Source organism: Octopus bimaculoides, chromosome 6 (genome assembly GCF_001194135.2).
Source record: "Octopus bimaculoides isolate UCB-OBI-ISO-001 chromosome 6, ASM119413v2, whole genome shotgun sequence".
NCBI lineage: Eukaryota > Metazoa > Mollusca > Cephalopoda > Octopoda > Octopodidae > Octopus > Octopus bimaculoides.
In genome coordinates this window covers 101,712,549-101,719,278 of record NC_068986.1, presented here as the reverse complement: position 1 = coordinate 101,719,278, position 6,730 = coordinate 101,712,549, and the positions used below count along the sequence as shown (strand labels likewise).

Sequence of the window (6,730 nt, the reverse complement as noted above, 5' to 3'; positions counted from 1 at the left end):
ATATATACACACTAGCAGAGGCACCCAGTGATGCCCGGGAATGAAATCTTTGCTTATTGGTACTTGGAAACTTTTACGAAAATTAAAACGGTGATTAAATGAAAAAAATGATTTACTTCAATATCCTCACAAGAGTAATTGAAATAAATGGCGATTGTGGAACCCACTACGCACGGACGCACACCACACACATCAAATGAAATGGATGTGGGTGTGTGTGTGTGTGTGTGTGTGTGTGACAGAGAGAGAGAGAGAGAGGCTTGTTATTATGTATACGTACATGCATAAATATGCATACATCGTTGTGTGTGAGTGTGTGTGTGTGCATGTGTATGAGAGAGAGAATAAATACTACATACACACCGCTCTCTCACTCTCTCTCTCACACACACACACACGCACACATACATCCAAAAATGATGGATGCTTATGACAACACACCCCTTGACTCACTCACACTATGTATCTTACAAACACACACATACATAAATGTATACAAACATATTTACAAAGACACACGTGTGTATGCGTGCACGCGCGTGTGTGTTGTGAGAGAGAGAGAGAGAGAGAGAAAGAAAGAGAGAGAGAGAGAGAGAGAGAGAGTGGTGATAGAGAATATTGCGAAGAATGAATGAAATAAACATGAAATGAAAAAGTCGTATAAATAAAAGCTCTTGCACGGAATGTTTAAATATCTTGAACCTTTTTAAAGAAGTGAATCATAAATATGAAGCGCCTAACATTTATGCGAGGTCAAATTATTCATGCATCACAAGTATGGAAGCATTTGGTGAAGTCGATTTCACTTGAAAAGCGAATACACAGACATCTCTATTTTATATATTAGATATATATATATATATATATATATATACATTTACATATACCTATATATATATATATATATATATATATATATATATATATATATATATATATATATATATATATATATATATATATAAACACACACACAGGTATACTAATTATATGAATGCATATCCATACACACACAAACACACACACACACATATATATATATACATATATATATATATATATACATGAATAAGCATTCGCATAGACATTTGTACATGCCTATGCCAACGCACGTATGTGTATGCGTGTAAATATGTATTTATAGTTCGCTATTTGCCATGTATAATTTTTTTCTGTTGATTCTGTGTTCATTCAAAATAATCTTTCTTGTCTTGTAGTAGGGAAATAATGAAAGATGTACGCTGACTAAATTTCATATCGTATTGCATATCTTCGTCACATAATTCTTGGTTGCATTATCTTTAAAAACATCGGCACCTCTGTTTTGTATCTATAGCAACATATTTACTTTCATTCCCAGCATTAATCTTCTCGAGAAAAGTTAAAATATTTCCACATTCATTATTAGGAACGTAATACTTTTCATCTGAAAGATTCGTTGTGATTTACCTTTTCAATTTTTATGATTAATTTGTTAACCATAATTTTCTTTGTAAACGGATTAGGAAAATTGTTAAGACTGTGTGAAATAGATAAATTGCACTTACTTCAGTTTTCTAAACTTCAAAATATGAATTGCTGTCTTTCCTTTGAGTATTTCGTGTACAGTTCCAACTTAAAACAATTTCTACTACTGATGTTGCCTATGACGATAACGAATATTGCTGTCGTTGGCGGCTACCACATTGTCAACGATTATTACAAGTACAAACAGGAGACTTCATCGGGGTCACTGCCTGTCTAGATAACCAGAGCGGCAGGATCTATGAGGAATTACATTTCTTTGACTGTATCCTTACGAAAATAGTCCTTTGCGCCAGAAATATAAATGTTTTAAAACTTTCTGCATTGTTAGAAGCTTTTCTTGTGTCATTTCATTTAATATTCTATTAGAACATATAGTTTCGTGTCAATGTTGTACATTAGTATGGCAAATTTATTCTCCGATCAAGTGTTTATTGTACAATAGACAATTTTCTACATAGGTATATAGGAATTGTCTGCGAATTACGCAATCTTGTCATTAATTAGAAGCCCGCATATATCTGTTGCATTCGTGATATATAATGTTCAAATTTAAGAGATGTTGTTTTATTCTGAATCATCTCTTCCTTATCTACTGCTTGTCTGCTTACTCACATATATTTCTGATGCATTGCCACTTATTGAAAAAAAACATATTCTCGGACCTTGCTCCTTCTTATTATTATCGGACCATGCTCCTGCTGATTATCATTTGCTTCGAAGCTTACAAAATGATTTAGATGGATTAATACTCAAAAGCTACAAACAGATCGAAACTGGCTCCTCTTCCTTCTTCTCGCCAAAAAGAAAAGGCTTTTCTCCAATAGAATCAAAATCCTGAGGAAAAGATGGAAGGAATTTAGCGATAATGTTAAGTGTTATATACGGGATTAAATTTCAATAAGATATAAAATTAAATAACTGTTGTTCTTTACACAAACTTCGGACATTACGTATGGGATTACCTGATATAAAACATTATTTGATATATACAGGAAGAAAGAGAGAAATTATATACTGGAGATAGAACGGTAAGGAGATAGTCGGACATAGACATTCTTTTGAATGTTTTTAGTTGTAGTGTTGAAGAAGTAAATATTGAAAGGAAATTTAAATAAACAATTCAAGACAGCAGTAAATATTACAGAATATAATTGCACCAACACTGAGAATGTTTCAAAGTAACATGGAAAAGTAATCAGCCTATAAAATGACAAACGATAAAAATAGCAACAAACAACACTTATTCAATGATAAAAAGACGACGTTAGGAAAATGAAATTTATTTATTTTATTGGATCAAATCCACCATAAAGTAAATTATTTTTCAGTGTTTCACGTATTCTTATTTTAGGTTGGCGTCTCTGGATCTGGAAGAAGGAAAATGGTAGTCTATTGCTGCTTTTACATCTTTACTGAATAAAATTATTAAATATAGTAAAATAACTCATATTCGTCGATGATGATTCGACATACTAGGAATAAATAGCAAAGTTCACTCAAATAACAGACACCTTTATTTCGGCAAAGGACTATCCTGAATAATGTTGACACGGTTTTTCTGAGTGGGTGATGTAGTCTCGCACATATTAAATATATAGAACGGTGACTACCAGTGAGCCTTTTTTATTTCTTTTATCCCCACCTTAAAGCTTACCTGGTGTCAATTAACAGCTATTGTCTCATGTCAGTTTATGATAGGAGCAATTATGTGCTTCATCAATTTTGTATAAATAACAGCAAAATCTTCCTCCAGTCACACGAGTCTCTTGATATAAATATTACAAATATGACAATCTGTTACTGGAATCCTTGCTAAATTACTTTGGCTATAATTCAGTCATTGTTATTTTCGATTACGGCCTAATACTAACAATAATCGCTTAAATATCCTTACAAAGAATTTTTGTCGCTTTTATAATATCATAAATGTTATGGTCGTATGAGTATGATTAAACCCACCTCAATATACAGCTGGTATTTATTGATAAAATGTGAGTTTCTACATCCTTGTCTGTCCCCTTAAAATTACCTACCAACTCACTTCAAATATTACATTGCTCTCATCAAGAAACAGAAGATATATAGAATTATGTCGTTCTTAATGTATACGAATCCAAAGACAAGTTTGTAACGGATGGAATAAATTTAATCATTGGTCTTCGTAATGAGAGGGATCAGAACTTTTGACCATAAATTTCTAATCGTTCCACTCACTATATTACATATTTTGTAACTCATCTTACTAATGTATCGAACTTTCATTATTCTTCATATAGTGATGGAAAATCTACATCAACGTGGTGACTGAATATTCTACCGACGTCGAGTGAATCCTTCCCCTTTAACTTTACTTAGAGCCCCTGTATAATGGTTTGATCTGTGAAAAACAGTAACCAAATTTCTTTCATACCACATTATACTCTGTTTTGAAATGAGTAGAGTATAGCGTACTGCTATGAATAATCTCAATAAAAAGAAAGAAGAAACATTCTGCAAAGACAGGTTGATCACGACTAGATTTCCCTTTGATCATGCATTGCTCAGACAATATTTACTAGAGACTAAACAACAGCATTTACTGGTCTATTTTCGCTGAAAGAAATTTAATCGTAAACATCTGATAACATCTTATCTGGAAGTCATGTGACTTTGCTTAGGAAAGAATACAAGCATACAAATAAAATAGTACGAATGTATTGATGACTCATTCCTGCAGCATTGATTTGTGTATGTGTGGATGTGTATATGTGCATGAGTGTGTGTGCATGTAGGTATATGTATATATGCATATGTATGTGCGTATACATATGCATGTGAAGTAACATGTCCTTATTTTCCTTTTCACTTTTTTACTTGTGTTGTATGTCAAACTTATCTTTTGAATGTATATATACCGAAATATTTGAAGTAGAAGTATTGTTGGAAAACATTTATTATTTGAAAACATGATTGTATTTCAACTTACACACAAACACACACGCACGCACACACACACGTACGCACACACACGCACACACATACCCCACTCACTCACTCACACACATTCACTCACACACACTCACTCACACACACATACATGAATACATTAAATAAAACTATTTACACCTCATGTTAAAAAATAAGTCTTGTCTTCTTTAACGAAAAATACATATATGCATAAAAATATAATGCGATTTTAACCATTTTTCTGATGTGTGTGTGTGTGTGCGTGTGTATCTGTGTAATGCGTCTATACATGTATGTATGTATGTCTCCATATACATCTATAAATTCTTTTTATTGTACCTTGATCTGATTGGATGATCCTTCAAACAATTTCCCTTCAAGTTCGTACCTAATGTTACGTATGTTTTGCAAAAATCTCCAATTTCCGCTTTTTCTAAGACATAGGGCTTGTGGACATAGTTATAAGAATATAAAATAAATCTGTCTTTGCATGTGTGAGATGAATAGGTTTGCCTCAGAATTCAATACATAACAGTTTTATCTATTTTTTTTTAAAATTTTAACTGAATGAAAAGTTCTGTTATTTTCTGCAATCATTATAGACTGAGTGCAGAATTATCTAATCATAACCAAGCTTAGAATATGGTCTGGGATCAATCTCTCAGGCTATCTGCTTCACATCAATTGCGTTGCTCTCTCTAAGGAAATGTAAGTAAATTATTATTTGTATAAGCGTTTAAGTCTGTTCAGCAGGTTTGATTTAGTGAGTTTCATTTTTGTCTTGCGAGGATGCATCACAAACGCTTCTTGAGATGTTCTTTAGAACATATTTCACTTCGTCCATATCACCAACGATGCAAGAATGAATAATGCAGTTGATATCTCTTAACCAGAGTGCAGCGTTCATATTTGTTCCGACACCAGAATATCCAGCTGTAAATAGGCGACCCTGTGACGAAGGGGTGATTTCTTCAAGGGTAGGTTTTACTGCCTTCCTAACTAGCAGGATTACATCCTTCGAAATCTATCAAATCTTGAAGAAGCCCATTGTAACCAGCGATGTAGGACAGCACTCAATGTCGGATCAATACAGTTATAGTGTTGTCAATTCGTAGTTGTTGCATGAAAATATGTCTGGTATCAATCAATATAACCGGCAAGATAAAACCAGACAGATAATTGTTCTAAAAATCTTTAGAGAGAAACACACCAAAGTGACAGCTTCGTTAGCCTCATTCAAGCATGATAAATGTGGAGTAGGTAAATCTTTATTCAAAACATCTATAACACATCACCTCCACCGAAAAATTAGTTAACTATATATATTTAATCTTGCGAGGAATAAGAAAAATATTTTTATCGGATTCGCTTACATTAATTTCTTTTATTTATGCTATTACTTTTCATTTCATTATTTTCTCATTTGGTGAAGAGATTATTTGGAAATGTTAAAGATAAATGTATATTTGTTTGCATGCATAAACATGCATACTAACATATGTATAAATACATATTTGCTATATATATATATATATATATATATACACACACACATATATATATAGAAAGTGTGCATATACCTATGTATGTATATATCCGTGTACCCATCGATACATCTATCTATCCATCAATATATCTATCTATATATATATGTGTGTAGGGGGGTGTACATCTACTATATATTCAATAAAGAACTTCCTTCAATAGAGAACCGAGAATCTATATGAGAAATAGGAAAAAGTAAAGAAAAAGATCATCTTCCGAATGTAAGTATTGAAAATAATTAAATTGATAAAAGAAATAATGAGACTTTACAACAATAGCACCAACAGTACATGAACAATATTACTAATAACAAAAGCAGAAGCTAAAAGCTCAACCAGAGCGAAGAACTATTCAATTAAAACATGCGTTACATATCATAGTATTGATTAACATTTCAAATGGCGCCATTTTATTTTAAGGTATTCCCCCTGCTGAACAATTTATCGGACTACAAAAAGGAAAATATAAAAAAATGCTAAATTGGCGTTCAAAAGTCTATTGCAATTTACGCTACGTTTATTTCTTATTCTCCTTAATTTTGTATTCTTCCTCTTCTTCTTCGTTTGTTTGCTAGTTATTGCTTTATATACTTTTTATTTCTTTTTCGTGATTTCTTCTCAAGTGATATTTCATACCATTCATGTGAGCTTTTGAAAATCGTCTTTCCGTTATTTCCCCTCTCTTACATTCTGATTTAAATAAACCTCCATAT

At 32.3% G+C, this 6,730-nt stretch overlaps 1 long non-coding RNA gene across 3 annotated transcripts in view; it reads right to left on the bottom strand.

Moving 5' to 3' along the window:
* The window catches only part of LOC106869046 (uncharacterized), a 108,538-nt gene that overhangs the window by 74,645 nt on the left and 27,163 nt on the right, over positions 1-6,730 (bottom strand). The window contains exon 2 of one of the 3 annotated variants that reach the window (XR_008264458.1): positions 1,548-2,361. The exons of the other annotated variants lie outside the window; for them this stretch is intronic. This is a non-coding gene — a long non-coding RNA (uncharacterized LOC106869046). The remainder of the gene's footprint in view (positions 1-1,547; positions 2,362-6,730) is intronic. 3 annotated transcript variants of the gene reach the window in all.